Source organism: Papaver somniferum, chromosome 9 (genome assembly GCF_003573695.1).
Source record: "Papaver somniferum cultivar HN1 chromosome 9, ASM357369v1, whole genome shotgun sequence".
NCBI lineage: Eukaryota > Viridiplantae > Streptophyta > Magnoliopsida > Ranunculales > Papaveraceae > Papaver > Papaver somniferum.
Window position 1 is genome coordinate 68,868,035 of NC_039366.1, and position 24,084 is coordinate 68,892,118.

Here is a 24,084-nt window from a genome sequence, read left to right on the forward strand (position 1 = left end):
TTAAAAAGTAAAAATTTGATATAGTTGTTTATACTCCTTGCGTAGGTGATTCAAAGAGCTTTCCAAATATATAAAATTCACAAAAATTCGACGTACCATTTGGAAGATATGAAGTTTTAAAATATTTATCATCATTTTTATAAAAATGACATTCCCGTAAATAAAAGATTTCACATATTATTATTTTTAAGTCCGTATTCAGTTATGCATTTCAGTTCATATTGAGATTTGTTGACGAAATGATCCCTATTCCGTTAAGCATTTTGGTCCTATGCCGTTTGGTGAACCAAAAATCCGTTTGATTAACCAAATTCCATTAGGTGAACCAAAAATGGGCAAGGAATTTTGATTTATCTTGCTAGCATTAAAGAGGGGGAGATATCCCCTGGGATAAGAACAAGCAAACGAAGACACGTTTATTAGAACACGATATTATACCATCTCCAATTCTCCATAATGTTTAATTTTGTTAAATTCTCATTTTAGCATACAGTAAGTTTAATTTCTTTGGCGTGAGCTAGAATGCTAGCTGGATGATGCAATAGTTGAGTTGAACCATAATGCCAATGAATATGCTTGTTGGATGCTGCTCACAAAATTCTAATGCAACTGGACAATTCTATGTTTTGATGTAGTTTGAGGTTCATATGTGTTTTGTTCAATTTGCTTGTCATACCTAATTTAGGGTACCCAAATGAATCCATTGTGAGGTAACAGCTGTAATTTAACAACTTCGTACTATAAAATAAAGTGACTAACAACGGTCTTGTAAGACATCGATCAAACAGAAAAAACGCTCGTATACTTCATTTGATCACTATATATGCTTCGGCATTTACCTTTTCTATATATTAAGGATTAAAAAAAAGGAACAAGAAGAAATTATAAATCGAAATGTTGGTGGAAACTGAATTAGGTTGTAGAATTCTTAATTCGCTTTAATGTCTTGTTTTAGGCACATACACCTGTGAATAAAATGATAGGATTTGAGTTTTCAGTCAGATTGGTCTCCCTTGGGATTTGCATGTACTGCGTTTGCAAACTGATTGATGAGAAAATCCGTAATATATGGACAGGAGGAAAGTGTTTGGACGAAAGATTTCTGCTATTGGAGGACAATTTCGGTTGTTTGTCCCTAACAGAACATAATAGAAATAAAGAAGAAGAAGATATTACAAACCGGAATGTTGGTGGAAACTGAACTAGGTTGTATAATTCTTAACTGGGAGCTAGAAAAGATGTTGATATGCCTTCTAATATTGTATTGTACTCGACTCACTAACCAGGTTGTATAATTACAGCGTGTTTCCATCTCTTTAGATCGAGTTTTTGACTGCATTCCGAAGATTGGAGCTCTTTGCAGCCAATTATTTGTGGGGAACCATTTGCTTGCAATCTTAGTCAAGGCATGGGACTTGCTAACCATGTGACCGAATTATCATAACACTTTTCCAAGAACCATAATATTGGGCATATCAAAATCTTTCAAGGCATACTGATTGAAGACAAAAAAGATTGTTGAATAGCAAAATCAGATAACCCCTTAACCCAAAATCTTTTTAATGGCAAATATGCCCTTTACGTATTAGTGTTAATAATCTTGATTAGTGATTAAATATTTTGTTTAGTGATTAAAATAATTTTTAGAATTATAAGAGTTGTTTAGATGAAAAATTTGAGGAAAAAAAAATCAAAGTTTTGGTTTGGTTAAGAAGGAGAGAAAGAGAAGGAGAAAGTGAGAAAATTCTAATTCTTGATTCAATGGAGGATGAGGAGGGTCATATATTATCTAAAAAACCTAGGAAAATACACATCAACTACACCTATGATTCTCAAATGGCTGATTTCTTAGATTATGAATCATGGTTCGGCGAAACAGGTTGAGGTTCGGCTCACATCTATGAGCCGAATCTACCAATTGATGAACGGTTCGGCTTACTGAATTTGTTTACTGCATGCGCCGAACCTATAATTTCCAATTCCAACCCTTTTGCTAGACATTAGTTCGGCTTATATGAAAGTTTCATAGTAAGCCGAACAACATCCTGAGTAGCCCGGAATAGAATCATTACTAATTCGGCTTACATATCCAAAATCGTATGTGCCGAACATAATTTTTTAATTTCCGGGTTGAAATATTGTTACTGGTTCGGCACATATGGAGAATATCGTATCCGCCGAAACCTCTTATGTTTAAGGTTCGGCACATAATATGATTATAGTCTGAGCCGAACATGAATTTGTAAATTTTTGGGTTAAAATATTGTTCGTGGTTCGGCACATATTGAGGATATCGTATAAGCCGAAACCTCTTATGTTCAAGGTTCGGCACATAATATGATTATCGTCTGAGCCGAACATGAATTTGTTAATTTTTGGGTTAAAATATTGTTCGTGGTTCGACAAATATTGAGGATATTGTATAAGCCGAAACCTGTAAATGTTTATAGTTCGGCACATAATGTGATTATCGAATGCGCCGAACCTTGTTATTATATTCCCTTTCTAGTGTACTAGTTAAAGGACAACAAAGCCGATGGGATCGGTTTGAAATGATTTGTGAGCGTAGTCACACACCTTTTCCTTGCCCACCCGGAATGCACCCAATTGGCTCTATGCTTCCCACAAGTTATTATATTGGATTTCACGTGCAAGACTAATAAATATGGAGAATACCAAGGTCCATATTAAACTCATTAAAATCAATTAGATCTTATCTTCAACTTCAAGAGAATGAAAAGACAAAAACAACGCAAAAAGAATGAGGTCATTCCGACATCGGACGAAAAAGTTATGGACAAAAAAAGATCGAAAAACTTGAGTGTGCAAAGAGAAGGTTCGTCTGATAACTCAATAACACGAGCTAGCCGAACCTAGAGCCTGCAAATCAATATTTTCGAAGTGTTTACAGAGAGAGGTTCGGATTGAAAGTGATCTAATCGAGTCAGCCGAACCTGACAACCACCTGGGGTAAATTTCACTTCTCAGGTTCGGCCGGGAAGGTTTGCAAGGTATTAGACGAACCTGGCACTGTTCTGGGACGTATTCAATACACATTGTGGGGTTCGGCTAGAAATTGACATTTACGGTTTAGCCGAACTGTTCATAGACACTTTCAGGGAGAAATTTTAAGAACAGTTCGGCTCAAAACTCAACTCAATTATCAGCCGAACCAGCTACTGTAACCGTCAAAAACCCTAAGCTTTTAGCAATTTAACCCATTCAATCCATGAAAAACAACAAATAAAAGACTGGGTTTGTAGGGAATACCTTATTATCCTCATTTTAGTATTTGGAGCTTCAAATGGTTGAATTTCCGATTCAATTTCCGGTTCAATTATAGTTTTTACACCTTCATCTTCAATTGGTTCTTCTTCTTTAATTCATGGATTGGAAGAGGATTTAGAACACCTGACGTTTGCTTTTTTCTTTGTCGATCCATTATATAGTTCAATTTAACCGACGATCGAATTTTCACGAATCGATAATTAATTACAGTGATGAAAAAAAATCTGAGAGAAAAGGAAGGAGGTTTAGCTAGAGGAAGAAGAAGAGATGTTTAGGATAGTTTATTTTTTGATTTTAAGTTCAAGGGTATATAGGTAATTGAACTACCCAAAGACACCCCTTATAAGGTCACCTAGGATGGGAAAATTATTTTGTATGCCTTGAAAGTTTTTGTTATGCCTAATATTATGGTTCTTTTCCAATGGCTCTAACCGCATCTACAAGTTTGAGCATATGACATCCAACAACCAGAGATGCCCACCAAAAACCATGTGAAGTTCGGATGTATACATGTGGGCTGAAAAAGCAAAAGAAAATCTACAAAAGCGCCAAGGTGACAATTTCTAGTGGGTCCAAATTAGAGAAGTATGGTGGGCCGAATTGAGCTGAAAGCCCAAACTTATGAAGAGAATTGTTAACAAACAGCTTCCTTTGGTGAGAGTTTTTTTTTTTCTACAAATATAATGTTTTGAAAGAGATCAACAAATTTTAGAACAATTTTTTTTTCATCTCATTTACAAGAGTAAAATTTTTGATTTATGCGCTATTCCATCATAAATATTATTTTTATAAATTTTTTTATCGGAATTTCTACTAGTATTTTCTAATTTCAACCCAAAAAAGAAAATATAAAGTACAAAACGGAAAAGAAATAACAATAATTAGTTAAGAGTTAGATGAGACAATGACAAAAAAAAAAGAAGAAGAATATGGTAGACCATGGTACCCTATCCATTAGAAGATGCAACAAAGTGATTTTCCTAGATACATGATTTTATCTAAAACTGTTCACTTTTCTTGAAATTGCACTTTACAGACACTAGCTCAAACAAATGAGAGGTTCCTCGTTAGACAACATCACAAAGGTTTACAACACTTTTTTTGAGATTATTAGCTACTTAGGTCGAGTGTCAATTTCCATACTATTATTTACACCTTTAATAACCCTTTTGGATTTTATTTTTCTTCTTTTTAGATGCCCTACGCTAGTGGTCCCTAGATTACATCCAAACTCTTTAAATTGGAGTGGATTTCATCAATTACAAGGTTTGAATCCCTACCTCCGTAGTGGGAGGGAGCATGCCAGCCACCAGATCAATTGGCCATCGCTACATATACATGGCCAAGTCCCCTGCCTTCTTATATATTTCTACTACGTTAAACTAAGACCTTGTTTATTTGTTTGCGGTTGACTCGGCGTCTGGATCTGAATCAACCACTGACTCATATATTTTTAAGTCAGATGAGTCAGGTGATTTCTCTCATATCTATATGATTCAGTTGAGTAGAAGTAACCAAATATGGTGTAAGACATATAAGACATATAAGACATATGATATAAAACAAAGGGCAGGCACGCCACCATTCGCATACTATTTGAAAAAAGAGGCAAAGTCGTACGTACCACTAGAAGATAACAAAATTGTACAGTGTCCACAAGGCAGCAAATCTGCATGTAGATTTAAGACAAAACTGTTGATACGAATTATTAAAAAAGAAAAAAATTATTAAAATACTTTAGAATGTACGGATGTTTGGCAGAGAAATAGTAGAACCACAACTAAATGATTTTATTAACTGCCACTTTTCAGTTAAGATCCCTTCTTGACCACGTTAGTTATAAACTAACTTGGAAGATTCAGCTAACTAATTAGTGTAAAGCATCTCTCGATTAAACATCCAAACCATTCTTTATTCTAGTTAAATACTGATAATTACATTGCTACCTCTAAAGATGCTAAAAAGAATTTCCATAGTTGTGTAGTTGTAGCTAAAATTGTCGGGTTATCCCGTTTGAGAATTCAGGTTGTAGATATCAATATTTAACATTGTGTCGTTGTTTTAAGAAATGTAGGTAATTTCACCACCAGTTAAAAGAAGATAAAAAACTAAAAGAACTTTATCCAATGCTGGCTTGCTGCATAATCTATTTTCGTTTTCAAGTCATTGTAGCTTAGCTTTAGACTTTAGTAGTCTATGTAGATGTTGATCACAACCAGACTAGAAAATGTCCAACAAAGGCTCTTTATCTAAAAACTTTGATGATTGCAAGCTTTCACCAAAAAACATTGTTGTCATGGCATGTTGTGGACGTATCAATCCTAAAGAATATCACTTTCTCTCTTTAGTGGTAAAGTTGGGACCAACCATTTTTCTATGTAATGGTTACTTCAACTCATCCAAGGCTATCCCTATCCCTGAACAAAGCTTTGAACTTCACCCATTTTTATAGCTTGTTATCAGCTTTCTATGTCCGACTGATTTTGACATGAAAAAATTCTATAAAAAAAGGGAGTCTTATAATTGAATGACATAATTAGTGTAACATGCAACACTATTTAGAAGCAAATTTTAGTAGTCAGTTGCGTGTTATTAGCATTACTATTCACTAATAAAAATTATACTAATAAATTAATAATAATTAGAAAGGTGGTTCCATGGATTAAGGAAAAAAAAGGGGAGTGACTGAATGACCTTTTAGAGTATTGATCCAAATTGTTAATTAGGTTGCTTTCCATGCAAAACTTGATTATTGAATCATTGTCCTCTTTTAGAATTATTCCAAGGTGGGGAAAATGTCTGGTTTGTTTCTCTCGTAAGGAGTTTTTTTCAGCATTATTTGTAAGATTTGAGATCAAAACTCAAGTATAACGTACTTTTTGATCGAAACAACCGTTATACTCCCTCAATTTCTAAAAAATAGGCTTGTTTGGTTTGCACAAATATTAAGAAAACTAATCATTGTAGCCATGTTTTTATATTTTTTCCTAATTTGTTCTTGGTCTTATTCATTTGATATTAGAGAGAAGGTAATGCAGAACTAGTAAGAAGAATGCAAAGCGGAGTTTGCCAGAGATGAGAATAGACGAACAGGATGAGAATCAGATGAAAGTTTAATAAGGTTTGAAGGGAAAAGAGTATAGTTGCTCTGAAATAGAGTTGTATTGATTAAACTGATAATAATAAGTGTGTTCTCAAGGAACGACTTAGCCAGTTTATATAGGCACTAACAAGAGTCTAAAAATAGTAAAACACTAAAAGAAGAAAGTAATAAAACTCTAAAACAAGGAAAACTAAACTTGTCTAGAAAGTATAGAAGAGTCTAGAAAGAGACGTAGAGATGTTCTATATCAGTCCACCCTTCTTGAAAAACAACTTGTCCTCAAATTGAATTATGAATCAAGCAATATCATTCTCTTCATAGAAGGTGAAAAATTCCTGCACATTGAATATGTTAGAAATATTCCAATTGGATGGAAGATCCACAACATAAGCATTGTCACTTATCTTCCTCAAAATCCTGAAAGGTCCATACTTCTTCATTTTGGTTTTGTTGTAAGTGCCAACTGGGAACCTTTCTTTTCTAAGGTGTATCATTACCAACTCTCCTTCTTGAAATGTTTTAAGTCGCCTGTGTTGATCAGCATTTGCTTTATACTTAGCATTAGAATCCTCCAACTTTGTTTTAACTTCTTGATGAAGTTGAGAAACTTTGTCAACCAGTTGATCAGCCTTAGCATGAGACTTGGAAGGTTTAGGTAATACAACCAAATCCAGAATATGATTTGGTACCTTTGAATAAACAATAGAAAATTGAGATTTACCTGTAGAACGGTTCACAGAAGTATCGAACGCAAATTCCATATGAGGAAGAAAAGTTTCCCACTGCTTTTTTTGAGATTCAGTAATCTTAGCACGAAATAAATTTCCTAACGATCTGTTGACAACTTCAGTTTGTCCATCAGTTTGTGGATGTGCAGTAGTACTGTATTGTAATTTAGTTCCCAATCTCATCCATAAGGATTTCCAAAACTAGCTAAGGAATTTGGTATCTCGATCTAATGTGATAGACTTAGGTACTGTATTCTTCTTTATCCTTGAAGAATAAAGAAGCCACAAAGCATCAGTAGTCTTCTTACAGGCAACAAAATGTGTCATTTTTGAATATCTATCAACAACGACCATAATTGAATCATTCCCTTTAACAGTACGTGGCAATCCAAGTATAAAATACATACTTACATCGACCAAAGGAGCTCCAGGTACTGGTAGTGGAGTATATAAACCAGTATTTTGAATGGTACCCTAGGAGCGTTAGCACACCATGCATTTCTGAACAAACTTCTGCACATCTCTTTTTAAAGAAGGCCAAAAATAACGTTCTTCAACTAATGCAATTGTTTTATCTCGACCAAAATGACCACCAAGTCCACTGCCATGTAGTTAATGAATTAAATGAAGCCTCCAAGAAACTTGTGGAATACAAAGACGAATACCTTTGAAGAGAAATCCATCTTGAATAAGAAAATCATCGATCCCATAAGACATATTTCCACATTGCTCCCATATAGTTTTAAAATCTTCATCATCAACATATAAGTCTTTGATGTAATCAAAAACAACACTCTCACTGTGAATAGTGATCAAAAGGTGAGCACGTTTACTCAATGCATCAGCTACTTGATTCAGTTTACCACTCTTGTGTTTAATAGAAAAGGTATACTGATTTATGGTAGATAACCATTTATCAAGCATTCGATTAATCTTATCTGAAGTTTGTAAAAACTTCAAAGCTTGATTGTCAGTGTTGACAATAAATTCATTATGGACCAGATAAGGATGCCAGTTTTTTAAAACTTAAATTAGAGCATATAATTCAAGCTCATAAGTGGACCATTTCTTCTTAGCATCTGAATTTTTTTCACTGTGAAAAGCAACTGGGTGATTATCTTGAGATAGTACGGCTCCAATCCCCACTATAGATGCATCACAATCAACTTCAAAAGGTTTAGAAAATTCTGGCATTGCAAGTACTGGTGCACTACACAACTTTTCCTTAAGAAGATTAAAACTCTTATCTGCCTCCTCAGTCCATAGAAATTTCTATTGCTTCAAACAATTAGTCACTCCAGCGGCTATATAGCTAAAATTGCGAATAAAACGCCTATAAAAAGATGCCAAACCGTGGAAACTTTATACATCTTTAATGCATGTTGGAGTAGGTCATTCAGAGATAGCTTTAATTTTAGAGTCATCAACTGAACTTCCTTTGTCAGAAATAATGTATCCCAAAAAGGTTACTGATTTGGATAAAAAGGTACACTTTTTGAGGTTTACGTAAAGTGCATTATCAGTAAGATCTTGAAATATCTGAGATAAATGAAAGAGATGCTCCTCTTCATCACGGTTGTATATCAAGATATCATCGAAGTATACAATGATAAACTTACCAAGAAAAGGTTGTAAAACTTGATTCATTAGCCTCATGAAGGTACTAGGTGCATTGGATAGTCCAAATGGCATTACTAACCACTCGTATAACCCTTATCGAGTTTTAAAAGTTTTTTTCCATTCGTCTCCTATTCGTATAGGAATATGATGATAACCACTTCGAAGATCAATTTTAGAAAATACTTTAGAACCAACAAGCATATCTATTAAATCATCAAGTTTTGGTATTGGAAATCTATACGGAATAGTAATCTTGTTGAGAGATCTACAATCAATACACATTCTCCATCCTCCATCTTTTTTGTCGACAAGAAATGCTGGACTAGCACAAGGACTTTTACTCAACCTGATCAAACCTTTCTCTAATAAATCATTCACTTGTCCTTGCAGAATCTCATGCTCTTTAGGGCTTAATATTTAATGAGCATAATTAGGAAGAGATGCACCTGGAATAAAATCTATCTGGTGTTGTAAATCTCTTAAGGGAGACAAAGATTTTGGTAGTTCATCCGGAAATAAACCAAGGAACTGATTGATCAAGGGTTTCACCTTTTCTTGTATGACTATTATTGGCTTAGACTCTTCATGTGAACTAAGAGAATGTGTTTGTAACTGCTTTACGATGCTTGCCACTAATGCGCTTTTCTTGCCATCACTATGCTCCCTATAAATAGCTGTAGATTTAGAAGGAACTAAAGTTTTCTTCTTTCCATCCTTGAAAAATGTGTATGTATTCTCAAAACAATTATGAACATCATGTACATCCTATTGCCAAGGTCTTCCAAGAAGTAAATGTGTTGCATTCATATTGATTACATCACATAAAACTTCATCTTCAAATCCAATGAACGAGAACTTAACAAGACACTAATGTGTTATATCATGAGATGGGAACTATTTACCCAACCAACAAAATAGGGTTGAGGATGTGGAGTCACTGGTAAACCCAAATTCTTGACTACATCAGCTACAATGTAGTTATCCATACTTCCACTGTCTATAATCATATCAACTATTTTTCCTCCAAGAGAGCATTTAGTCCTGAAAATACTATTTCGCTGAGAATAAGAAGGTTGAGAAAGTAGTAATGGTCGAATCACTCCAATGTAATGATCTCCATACATCTGACCAACTTCATCTGCTTCAATAGTCTCATCAACATCAGATTCTTCCGACTCCCTTATAGTATCATTAACTAAACCATTATACTTGTGTAAATCCTCTTGACTACCTTATACCAAACCATGTACTCTACGACATTCTGATGATGTATGACCTGGTAATTGGCACTTGTTACATTTTTCTCCTCTGAATTTAGCATAAGGATTCAAGTTTTTTTTGTGGAGGAGGAAAAGATGTTTGGTTTTTACTAGTGAAGCGGGTATTTGAGGTATTACTTGGTAGAGAAGTAACATCCTGGGATGGCTGTACGGATTGATACTCAGCTGGAGTAGGAAGAATAGGTGAAGGATTATTTGGTGTAGGAGAATTAGTAAAATTTGTAGCTCGAAACTGTGGTCGACTAGGGATATCATCTTGATAAGAAGGGTTCTCACTGAAATTACTGCATGAAGAAGAAGTTTTGAAGTTACCTTGATATTTAGGATTTTGTCTAGTAGGAAATTTTGGAGAATGACGAACACGTCGTTCGATCTTAATGGCTTGTTGAATCGCTTCAACCATGGTATAAACTGTTTGAGTCATTTCTTCTTGAATCAATCTATTCAAACCTTCAATAAACCTAGATACAAGTTGTTCTTCAGTTTCATTAAGTTCATTACGTGCTACTAAGTTGTAAAATTCAGAGACATACTCGTCTACTAACCTTGCACCTTGTTGACAAGTTTGAAGATTAATAAAAAGTTGTTGTTTGTATTCTCTTGGAAAAAACTTATCTCTTATGAGATCTTTCATTCTCCTCTATGATCTTACTGGCGGTTTACCAAAATTCTTGCGATCTTCACTAACTTTAGACCACCAAGCAGCAACTCCTCCCTTGAGTTTGTAAGCTACTAGTTTTACCTGAATACGTTCTGGTACATCCATAAAGTCGAAAAAATATTCAACTTCATAAAACCAGTCTAGTAATTCTTCTATTTTGAACCTACCACTGAGCGTAGGAATGTCAGCCTTTAGCTTGTAATCAGGAAGAGATCCAGAAGAGTTTTGATTTGTACATATACGTTTTTCTCCAACCCAATTTCTTTCTAAATATTCTTCAACATCATCTTCACTACTGCTAAACCGAGGGTTAGCAAACTTCTTGTGAGACTGATAGTTTTCTCTTTCACATTGTCTATTTTTTTAACTCCTTCTGGGGTATGAGTATCACGAGAAACATTATGTTTCTTCTCATCTCTAGAAGAATATCTTGATCTATAATGTTTTCCTTCTTCCCGTGACTTGTTCTCAGTATCAGATTTTTCTTCGCTTTCTGATTTTCTTCCACCATCAGAATTTTCTTTAATATTCATCTTCTTTTGTATATCTTCTAAGATGCTCTGTATACTTGCAACATTCTTGTCAAGTTGATCTAATATCTCTGTAGTTTTTGCAAACTCTGCTCTTGTGATTTGGTCACCCATAGAAACTAACTAAAGGACCTTTTTTTTTTTTTGTGTTTAGGGTTTCAGTTGCGAAAGCGAATTGAGGATCTGTTTTGAGATAAGAATCTCAAAACGTTGGCTCTGATACCACTTAATGCAGAACTAGTAAGAAGAATGCAAAGCGGAGTTTTCCAGAGATGAGAATAGACGAATAGGATGAGAATCAGATGAAAGTTTAATAAGGTTTGAAGGGAAAAGAGTATAGTTGCTATGAAACAAAGTTCTATTGATTAAAATGATAATAATAAGTATGTTCTCAAGAAACGACTTAGCCTGTTTATATAGGCACTAACAAGAGTCTAAAAATAGTAAAACACTAAAAGAAGAAAGTAATAAAACTCTAAAACAAGGAAAACTAAACTTGGCTAGCAAGTATAGAAGAATCTAGAAAGAGGCGTAGAGATGTTCTACATCAGAAGGTGAGACAAGTAACCCATTTTTGTGTTAAGAGAGAAAAGTGGTCCCTCCATGGATAAAATTGTATACTCGTAATATTTGACTTTTCATTTATGGAAACCAGCCTATTTAATTAGGTTGCTTTCCATGCTAAACTTGATTTATAATCATTGTCCTCTTTTAGAATTATTCTAAGATAAGGAAAATGTTTGATTTGCTTCTCAAGTAAGGAGGTTTTATTCGGCATTGCTTGTAAGATTTGAGATCAAAACTCGTGTATAAAGTACTTTATGATCAAAACAAACGTTATAGTAAAAAAAAAGAAGCATACATTATTCTTGTCGTAATTGTTTCATCGCAAATTACCTCCATGGGGAGAGGGAATTATTATAAATATGTTGTTGATTTTTGTTTGTTTTGTTTTTGAAGCATGAAATATATTAAACTACTAAGACACTATTGCAAGAGGGTATATAATACCTCAACAATCATCAATTACAATTAGATCGATAAGCCATGGATCTGCAGTCAAATGATATTGGAGCAAAATAGCAGTCTTCATATCAGTGTTACATCAGGGGAGGTTGTTTGTGTAGAAGGTCAAAAGGCTTACGGTCAATGATTTCCAAAAGAAAAGTTATATACTACTTAAAGTATGTTGTTTTTATTATTTTCTATTTCTTGATGTACTTGATCTCCATGTACCTTCCTTTGAGATTATTAATAGAAAATAGAGCGTGAAGATGCCTGTTTGTACCAAAAATTACTTTTAGGCATAAAACATGATTGATTGGTGATGGCGATGCAAAATTAGGGTTAAAAAACGAGTTGAAGATAAAGAGAAGAGACAAAGATTTAACGTGGCTCGCCGAGTTATGCCTATATTCATAGATGAATATAGAGAGATTTTATTGGTTGTTTGATACAATAGTTCTTATTCGGGTTAGCTAACCTAGAATTTCCTATCTTCTTAGGGTTTAGGATATATGTATTTATGTAGTTTATGTACACCCTAATTCTGATATAAACTTCATGTGCAAGCAACTTGGGCAACAATACATGTTGACATTCTGGAATTTTCTATGAGGGCATGGTTAGCTGGCTTTCTATTTATTTTATACAGTACAAACAATGCCACTTAACTCGTTAGATTGACATAATAAAAGATAAAATAAATATGATTCCATCGATTACATTTCTTTTTTCATTTTACTACACAATGATTTTTTTTATTATTTTTTCTGAATAAAAAAACTAAATGATTTACTACTTTGAACAACGCAAAACTCATAGCAAAATACTTGAAAGAAGCTAACCCTGTAATTTATTTAAAGACAGGTTTACAGTAAAAAAATGAAACTGACGTTAACTTTAACTTTTTAGTTATATTCGTTTTATTAAATAAAAAACGAATATAACTAAAAAGTTAAAGTTAATGTCAGTTTCATTTTTTGTAGTATCGTTTTATTCAAAGAGGTGTTGGAGCCCAGCTTATTGCTAGGTTACCAATCAATAGTTTTGTTTAATAATCACTCTTATTTCTTTTAATAGTATTTTAATATATAATTTACATACAAAAAAAATTAAATAAAATAATTTATTATTTAAATAAAGCAAAAAAGGGTTCACTCTATTAAAGAACTACAATCATCCGACAATAAGTTGGAGGGTAGCCTGGCAACAAGCTGCGCACAAACACTCTTTTGGATATCTAACCATATTCTATGAAAAAGAGCGTCGAAACGAAAATAACACCGAAATTTATGAGACTAAAATGACACATTATATTTCTTTGAAATCAACATGGATATGCGCAAAAACACTGCCTTTGACGAGTAGCGATAATAAAGTTACAAGATCCTTCGCCGCGATAACCGTAGTTGCATTCAGCATCGCATATTGCGTCACTTTGGCATGGAGTCCATGCTATTGTGCAAGTTTTACCTTCCACCTCGGACACCATAGATCCAACAAAAACAACGATAAAGATAACAAAAATGAGGTAAAAAATTGCGGGTTGTTTAGCCATTCCGCCTGAAAATAAGTAAACAATCACAAAAGTACTATGAAATTTTTGTATAACTTTAACTTGCATATACCATACAAGACAAATGCTATATATATATAAGTGAAAATTGTTACGACGATATATAAAATTTAATTTCCTGGATTCTCAACCGTGTATTAGCATTAAGCATCCAGATTTATCGACTTAATGAAATATTTTGTATTTAATTATAAATATTTTTAGTGGCCCACCTAAATATTACACAATCAAATCTACTTTTATTACTTTTTAATATGAGTTGCATATCTACATGGACAAGTAACCATGAACCTTAACATCATATCCGAAATGATTATTAACATATAAATTAGTTCGAGGATCGTTAATGTGTAAATTAATTCAGTAAATGAATTACTCCCAGGTAAAAATATATGTCTTATTTTTTTCATTCATAATTATCATCCTGATAAATATTTTACAAATAACATGAATTTTTATGTTTTTTTTATACGAAAACTTAGGCAAGCTTAAGAGTAATACATACTAGTATCTGATGTGCTAGCATTAACATCGTTAATCGAGTTTTACTGGTTCCAAAATTCAGGATTGGAGTTGCAATCATAGTTTTTACATGTCATAACTAAGTTAAAAGCTTCTGAGTTGTCTATTCTATGAACTATCCTAAGATAAGGAAGCGCAAAAGAAATATTAAAAAAGCCTCGCGTTTTTAGGGGCCACTCAAAAGGATTTAGGGGCCAACAATAAAACAAAAAAGGTCATCCAAAGGGAAAATGTAGCCAGCCCTTATCTCGCGTAACTCGTAATGGCGAAATTACCCTTATATATTCGGAGGATATGATAACATTGTTATCCTCCGATTGTAATCGGAAGCCAAAATATTACCCAGACTCCCGATTGTAGTCGGTGCAGTATTAGAATGATTTCTGTTTTATTTTTTCCATTTCTTTTTCATTTTTGAGTTGTTAGAGTTATAGAGAAGAATGTGAAGGAAAAAAGGGAAAACCCATTTTATCACTACAAAAATGGATGGATATGAAGAAGAAGGTGAGAATCATGGCGAAGAACAAAATGTTGAGGGTTCACGACCGTTTAGAGAAGACGATTTGGGGTATATGTTGAATGATCCAAACTTTTGTGGAGAGTAAAACCTAGACGACCCTTTCATGGAAGAAAATGGAGAATCGCCTGATATTGAAGCTAACGATGCATGTAAAACACAGGTATTGTGTTAAGAAACTCAAATACTCGATTTGCATGCGTTTGTGTGCTTTTGTAAACATGAAAAACCGATTATTGCATGCATTGAATGCCATGAACTATCCAGATTCGGTAGATAATTTCTCGAATAAACTTACGAATATAACACATTGAGTACCAAATATGTATATTCGGTAGTTCCAAGATAGTAGTTTACTGCCGAATATGAGAAAAAAACCCAAACTGGTTTTCCAAAAAAATCTACATTCGGTAGTTATGTAGAGTTATTTTCCCCCGAATGGCCCCAAAAACGAATTCCTCAAAAAATTTCAAAACTCAATATTCTTATCCTTTACAATCGGTAATAGTTTAACATTATTTGACTGCCGAATATAACAGTGGCCTCAAAATAAAATTTCCGAAAACTTGAAAATCGGATGTTTATCGATTAAAGTTATCTCCCGGTTATTTATATTCGGCTATTTTACTATATATTTTAGCTTCCGATTATATCATTTTTTGCACTCAGTAAACTGTGTACATTCATTTGCATAAATCGGGTGTTTTGGATAACCGATAGGATTCCGAATATAGTATTATTCGGCAATTTGACTTATTTAATAACCTCCGATTATTGTATAATAATTTGTTGCTTTCATATGCAGGCCATTGAAGAGTTTGTTGATGATTTCTATTTGAGGCCCGACACTTCCCTATATTATGCAAACGATTTGGTATACTCATTACTACGTTTTTTTTCAAAATTTATATGTTAAAAGGCAAAAGATAACATGTGCGTGGTAGTTCAAAATAATCATGTTAGTGACACTCGATTTGAAATGATTTGCGAGCGAGGTGGGACGCGAAAGATTCACGAGGGAAAGAATAGTAAGTATGTACGGAAGACGAATAGGAAATACCGAAGCAATACCAAGAAGATAGGATGCCCATTTAAGATTGTCTTCTATAAGCCCGATGGTATTAAAGGTAAAGAGTATAAAATGTATAAAGTTGATAACGGTTGTCACAACCATGATGATCCGTTGGATTTAATTGGACATGTAATGGTTGTCAAGTTAAAACCACATCAAATGCAGACGGTGAGGTCTATGCGGATCCAAAAAGCGAGTGCGATCTTAAGTAAAATAAAGGCGGACGACCCCGACAACTTGTCTTCTTTGTCTACAATTAAGTCGTCCCTAGCTACGATCAAAAGGACTGAATGGGATGGTAGAACGGTCATGCAACAATCGGAGTGGTTAGCGGAGTTACACGGATACACCTTGAGAAGGGAAGAAAAGGATGGTATAGTGGTTCGTATTTTCTTGGCACATCCCGAAATGATCCAATTGGCTCAATGCTTTCATCAAATTTTGTTGATAGATGCTACTTATAAGACAAACAAGTATAACATTCCGTTGTTGAACATTGCTTGCCATACTTCGGACAAAAACACGTTTACGATTGCATGGGGTTTAATGGATCATGAGAACAATGTGAGTTTCATTTGGATGTTGGAGACGTTGAGGTCCATTTATAACGATGATAATTTTCCAAGGGTTATTGTAACGGATAACGATCAAGCCTTAATGCATGCAAAAGAGGTAGTGTTTCCGGAAGCCTAAAACTTGCAATGTACGTGGCACATTCAATGCAATCTCAAAACCAATTGCCATCATCATTTCCAAGCTAAAAGACCAAGGAAGGGTACCAAGAGGTCAAAGGAAGAGGATGAGCACATTAGTAAATTAACCGTGGAAGAACGTAAGGAAGAGGATAGGCTATTTGAAGAAAAGTGGAAGGAGGATGGAATTATTTGGAAAATGTTCATGAAAGCATGGGACAAAATCGTTTGGTCGATGACCGAGGAAATTTACGAATGTAACTTGAAGAAATTTGAGGATGAATACGGCACGGACTACCCAAAACCGGTTGAGTATTGTAAAAAACAATGGTTAACGATTAAGGAGAGGTTTCTGTTTGCATGGACATATGAATATCGTAACTTCAAGAACGAGGCGACAAGCATTGCGGAGGGGTCTCATGGTCGACTAAAGAAAATACTAATTGGTAGTCAAAATGGAGTTGTGTCGATCCAAGAAGCAATCCATGAATTCACCAATCGTAATCTCGTAAAGATTAGGAAATGTATGCAATTTAGTGTACACCAATTCCCGATGGAACATATTAAGGAAAAATTGCTTCTAAGGGGAGTTGTTCATAAAGTTTCAAGATGGGCAATAAATCGCATGATGAAACAATTGAAGTTATATAAAACTTATGATGACGAGAATACGGTTTGTGTTTGCAAGGATATGATAGGTATTGGACTCCCGTGTCGTCATAAGTTGGGTAGGTATGTTGAAGTGATTGACATCGATGATATTCACCCATTTTGGAAGCAATTAAATTTCACTCCGAACACCCCGGTAGTTGATGGTCCGTCTTTCTTGGAGTCGGAATTGTGTGCGCGAATAGACGAGCGTTACGCTACATCAAACGACACCAAGAAGTAAATATTGATGCATAATTTGGAGGAAGCCCTTCACCCTTCTTTAAGGGAGGTTGATGAACCTATTAAGCAAAATAACACCGGTAGGCCGAACACCGAAGTGTCGAGGACCATCCAAAGAAAATAGTTGAAGGAGTATTTGTCTAATAAAAGAATATTGTCTAGGCACGAGCGTTCGGAAGCCGAATTTGAAGATGAGCCGGAGCCTAAGAAAAGAGGTCGTCCAAGAAATGATCAAAGTGGACCAACCACCCGGCAAGTAAGGCCAAAGATCTCTACAGAGCCTTCTCAAGTAAGTCAACCCAATGTTGTCGAAGAAGTTGTTGAGCAAATGAACGCCTCGCAACAAACCCAATCAATGGAAATTCTTACTATAAAAGAGGACAAAGGTACTCTTCGTTGCCCTAAAGATCTTAATGGAAGACCAAATCGATCCACATATACAATATACAAAGATTATTTGGAACAACTCCCTCCACTTATCATTCCATTTGTTTTGTCGACCGACGAGGTTGATGGGGATGGAAATTGTGGGTTTCACGTTGCTACGGAACAAATGGGTTACTTTAGAGAGGCGGATATCGAAGATGTCACCAATGCCAATATTTAAGAAATAAGATGGCGGTACAACTAGTGAAGGACAAGGGTTTTTATATGGAGATGATGCACTACAATCGGTTGCTAACGATACACATATTCCCTCCGAATAAAACATTCGGAGGATAATTTTTTTTGTAAAGTTCCGAATGAACGATGGCCCAAAAATCAGAATTTGGGAAAAATTGATACTTTTCAAATTTTGAAATTGAAATAATCGGAAGGTAACTCAGTTACCAGAACTTCCGAATATGGGGTGTCTAACCTTCTATATTGGCCCTTGGAACCACCTAGAGCTATGGCATGGTTTGTTTTGAACTTGCAATATTCGGAGGATAATTTTTTTTTGTAAAGTTCTGAATGAACGATGGCCCAAAAATCATAATTTGGGAAAAACTGATACTTTTCAAATTTTGAACTTGAAATAATCGGAAGTTAACTCAGTTACCAAAACTTCCGATTATGGGGTGTCTAACCTTCTATATTGGCCCTTGAAACCACCTAGAGCCATGGCATGGTTTGTTTTGAACTTGCAATATTCGGAGGATAATTTTTTTTGTAAAGTTCCGAATGAACGATGGCCCAAAAATCAGAATTTGGGAAAAACTGATACTTTTCAAATTTTGAACTTGAAATAATCGGAAGTTAACTCAGTTACCAAAACTTCCGAATATGGGGTGTCTAACCTTCTATATTGGCCCTTGGAACCACCTAGAGCCATGGCATGGTTTGTTTTGAACTTGCAATATTCGGAGGATAATTTTTTTTGTAAAGTTCCGAATGAACGATGGCCCAAAAATCAGAATTTGGGAAAAACTGATACTTTTCAAATTTTGAACTTGAAATAATCGGAAGTTAACTCAGTTACCAAAACTTCTGAATATGGGGTGTCTAACCTTCTATATTGGCCCTTGGAACCACCTAGAGGCATGGCATGGTTTGTTTTGAACTTGCAATATTCGGAGGATAATTTTTTTTGTAAAGTTTTGAATGAATGATGGCCCAAAAATCAGAATTTGGGAAAAACTGATACTTTTCAAATTTTGAACTTGAAATAATCGGAAGGTAACTCAGTTACCAGAACTTCCGAATATGGGGTGTCTAACCTTCTATATTGGCCCTTGGAACCACCTAGAGCCATGGGATGGTTTGTTTTGAACTTGTAATATTCGGAGGATAATTTTTTTTGTAAAGTTCCGAATGTACGATGGCCCAAAAATCAGAATTTGGGAAAAACTGATACTTTTCAAATTTTGAACTTCAAATAATCGGAAGTTAACTTAGTTACCAAAATTTTCGAATGTACCACACAAATCATTGTCATTTGAACTTGTCTAACTTAGTTACCCAAACTTCCGAATGTACAACACAAATCATTATTATTTATCTGCTCTTCTTTACTTTACGACCGTGACTACCTCCCAGTCCTGCACGACCACGGGTTTGAGCACCTTCAGTTGGAGCAGCTTCAGTTGGAGCAGCTTCAGCGCTCGATGAAGCTCGAGTTCTTTTACCCGTCTTTGATACTGCCACCTTGGGATGATGCCTCTTCGTGACTTTCTCCCCAAACTGGGCAGCATAATCTTTGTTATCCATATTATCAACTAGATCTCTAGCCTCTTTGATCTTCTCAGCTGGCATGGGATCTCCGCTCTTCAGGCATGCAGTTAACATTTTGGAAACACGCTTGAACCTATTCACCTGTTTTTTATACGTAATTACATAACATCAAACGGTAATTACCTAAGATTTATAGGAATAATATAAAATGAACAAAAATATAAGAACACGCACCAGTCTATCATAACCAGCTGGTTTGTCTTTGATGATACAATTATAACTTGAACCCGCCGCAGTAGTGTTGGATTTGATTTCACGGATAACCAAAGGATGTGATACCTTGTTATACCAACTCATATAGTTTGGAGAATTTTTCATCACCTCGGGTGGTTCGTCTACCAGTGTCGATAATGAAGTCATTCCTCTTATCCCAGTTATCAAGAACAGTAGGTGGGCCTGTGTGAACAATCATGAGATTATCACCACTAGAAGAGCACAACTCCAACTCCAATTTGTAGTAATCCCCCATTTTCTCCACAGGTTGATGTTGTATATACCCGTGTTGTCGCATCACCCTAGAGGGGTTATACATCACATATCCTGTGGGGTGCCACAACGGTCCAAAATAAAGGGACAAGTCCGACCGAACATTTATATGCCCACTGGATCGATCTTCCTTGTATGGATCAAAGCATACGTCTGAGGCCTTAAATTGGTCCAAAATCTCCCTCATGCGAATCAACTGCTGCTCTTTTGTCCTAGAACGGTTGTCTTCAAATATATACTTTGTTCCTCTAGGAGTACCTTTGCACCACCCCGGGTTCTCTCCGGCCAACTTCAGGATAGGGAAGTGGTCATAGATCCATGCCTATATACATAAGAAACCAAGTTTTAGTAAATAGATTGTGTATATTCGGTAGTAATTTCCAAACTTTATTTCCGATTATATATAATCGGAAATAAAACTGAATACCTATCCACCGAATATCAAACATTCGGAAATAGAGATGGATCATTTCCTACCGAATATGCGTCATTTGGAGTTCAGTAACCTATAGTTTTTCTGGCATGTATATTCGGTTCTAATATCAAAAGAATTTTTCCGATTGTATATAATCGGAAAACAAAGTAAGTACCTAACCACCGAATAACAAACATTCTGGAAAGAGATGGATCATTTCCTACCGAATATGCGTCATTTGGAGTTCAGTAACCTATAGTTTTTATGGCCTGTATATTCGGTTCTAATATCAAAAGAATATTTCTGATTGTATATAATCGGAAAACAAAGTAAGTACCTAATCACCGAATAACCAACATTCGGGAAAAGAGATGGATAATTTCCTAACGAATATGCGTCATTTGGAGTTATGGATATGCATCATATGTATTGTCTACCGAATAACTATAGAGTGAGTTATAGAGTTAAAGAAAAAACCTGCAATAGAGCCACGTTCCCGGCAACTTGGCAGGTTCCTAGCCTCGAAGCCTTTCTCAACTCTTCCATCAAGAATGCTAGGCATGCCGTGCCCCAAGAATAGTCACTGACTTCATGGAGAGGATCCAAAAGTTGTATAAGGTTGGCTTCGATCCGGTTGCCATAAGTATTGGGGAATATGACACATCCCAATACACAAAGGAGATAGGCGGTGGCAGCGTGGTTCACTTGCTCATCAGTTAACGTTCCATTCTTTTCCTTCTCCAAGGTGCCTCAAAACATATTCATCAAAACTGTAATGTTGATCTGTCTTGTTCTGTAACTTGCATGCCTCCTAAACTCTGCTGTTGTTGTCTCTTCATCCCAACCTAAGCACTTTTTAGTTAGAGCATAAAGTTGTGCCCAACTTAACTGCTTTGTGTAGTTAAAATTCACAGCTGTGCCTTGGTCGGGAAGGTTAAGAATCTGCACAACATCATCCGGAGTAATCGTCATCTCCCCAAACGGCATATGGAAAGTATCGGTCTCAGGATACATTCTCTCCACGAACGCCGATATGGCCACACGATCATGTTCCAACAATGAATTCTCGGCGGCATTAGCTAACCCCGAGTTGGCAACAATTGACTTGAACCTTTCACATTCACCGGATAAAGGCCACGCAAGCATTTTTGTTGGTGCGTCGGTAGGTTTGAGTAGACGGACCGCATCTTGATGATCCTATTAAAGTACATAAAAAAAATCCTTAATACAAATATTACGATATAACACATAGACAATACATTAATAAAAAATAGTAATTTTATTACCTCGGTTTCGTATATTTCTCTGGCCCATGAGTCTTTGTATCCAAATAGCAATTTTCCTCCATCCGCCGGTAGCCCAAGGATTGTGCCTGCTAGAATACCCTTCTTCTTCAAGTGCTGAGGGACAAGATGTGATGCTTTCTTAGCAATATCCTTCTTTACACCATCTTTTCCTTTTTTGGATTTTTGGGTATCACTTGGTTGTCCTTCTTCTTCTACTCTTGGCACTGGATCAACTGGTTCAATTTCATGGTGGGGTGTAACTTGTGGAGCAGTTGGTTCTGCACTTTGTTGAGCGGCTTGTTCAACACTTGGTTGCACCCCTTGTTCACTGCCTTGTTGTTCTACACTTTGTTCAGTACTTGGTTGCACTCCTTGTTGACTGCTTTGTTCTTGTAAGCTTTGTTGAGCACTTGAATTATATTTGGCGCTCCTTTCCCTCCTAGCACTAGCTGTCACTTTCTTCCTCATTTCTCGACTTTGTCTAAACAACAAAGAAAGGAACAATATTTACAAACTATACAATCGGAAGACAAAGTATGGAAATATAACCCGAATGTACACATTCGGACGTGAGAAGACACATATTGTTCCCGAATAAAAAACAATCGAAAGCTAACTAAACATATTTACAACCGAATATGCATCAATTGGAGTTCAGAAGCTCTAAATTCATCCTACACAATTGGAAGACAAAGTACACAACTATAACCCGAATGAACAAATTCAGAAGTAAGAAGACACATATTTTTCCCGAATAAAAAACAATCGGAATATAACTAAACATGTTTACAACCGAATATTCATCAACTGGAGTTCAGAAACTCTAAAATTTTATCCTACACAATCGGAGGTATAAAACATTATATTGTCTTACGAATAAATACTGGCCCCAAAATGGGATTTTTCCTATATCAGAAATTTTGAGATTTTTTCGATATATATATTCGGTAGTGAGTGTACTTCCAAATACTATGTGTCTACTTAAATATATTCGGAAGCCAAAAAATTCATCAAACTACCGATTATTACCAGTTTGTATCCAGGAAGATATGGCCAACAATATTCGGCAGATAACCAACAAATATATCTCCCGAATACTGTCGATGTTCTTGAGAAACGAAGAACACGACTACATTCGGAAGTAAATAAGCATGAATATCGCCCGAATCTGGATAAAAAACCGAAAACCCTAGAAATTTTTTTTCTCGATTCGTCGAATTAAAGCGAAATAAACACCAAAAATGATAGATTCTTACCTAATCGGGGCCATTTGAAGTTGACGAAGTGTTTGACTATCGGAATCGCCACCACCGACTACATTGTCGGGTTCTTGTTCTTCGCGTTCTTCTTCATTTGCAGCAAGAATTTCTTTATATCTTGCTAAAATCCCAATCTTTGGATCGATACCCCGAGCAACATTTTTGGTTCTAGGTCTGTGGGTTTCATTTCCCTTATCCATTGTTTTATAAATGAATCGACGATGTTTTGATTTTACGATTCACGACGATGTTTCGGTTGAACGAGGGAAAGTTTTTTTCTTCCACAATCGGAAGATATGAAACTGGAAGAAGAAGAGTTGAAATGAGTAGAATTTTTTTTGATTTGGTTTTTATACGGTTTTACCAGAAGGGCATTTATGTAACTTCAATATCATATAGGGTACCCCTTAACTAGAGTCTTTGGATGGGTATAAATTGATGGCCCCTAAATCCTTTTGAGTGGCCCCTAAAAACGCGAGGTAAAAAAGGTTGAATATTAATAAGCTTTTCAATTTGTTTTTACTTGAGAAATTCCAGAAATATGAAAACTCATCTCTGCATCCTAGTTAGCAATTCGGGGTACGAGTAGTAGTTCGGGACGGCATACATACGGGAATCATACGGATTCGGATAGGTCGGATTCGGTCAAAAAATCGGCCAACGGTTCGTCGTTCGGACAGTAGTTCGGAACGACATACGTACGTGCATATTCGTTTTATAAAATTTGAGTTCGGCACTTAAAATTCGGCTTACATATATGATAAATTGATAAGTATTATGACCTTATTACGAGACTAATTGTATTTTTATATGATTTATAAGATGGAAAAAAATATTTTAGCGTGATTATTTAACAAGAAGTAAACAATTTAATCGCATAAATGTATTATAAGACGAGTTTATAGAATGTTAAACAAAAATTAACACATAAAACACTGGTTA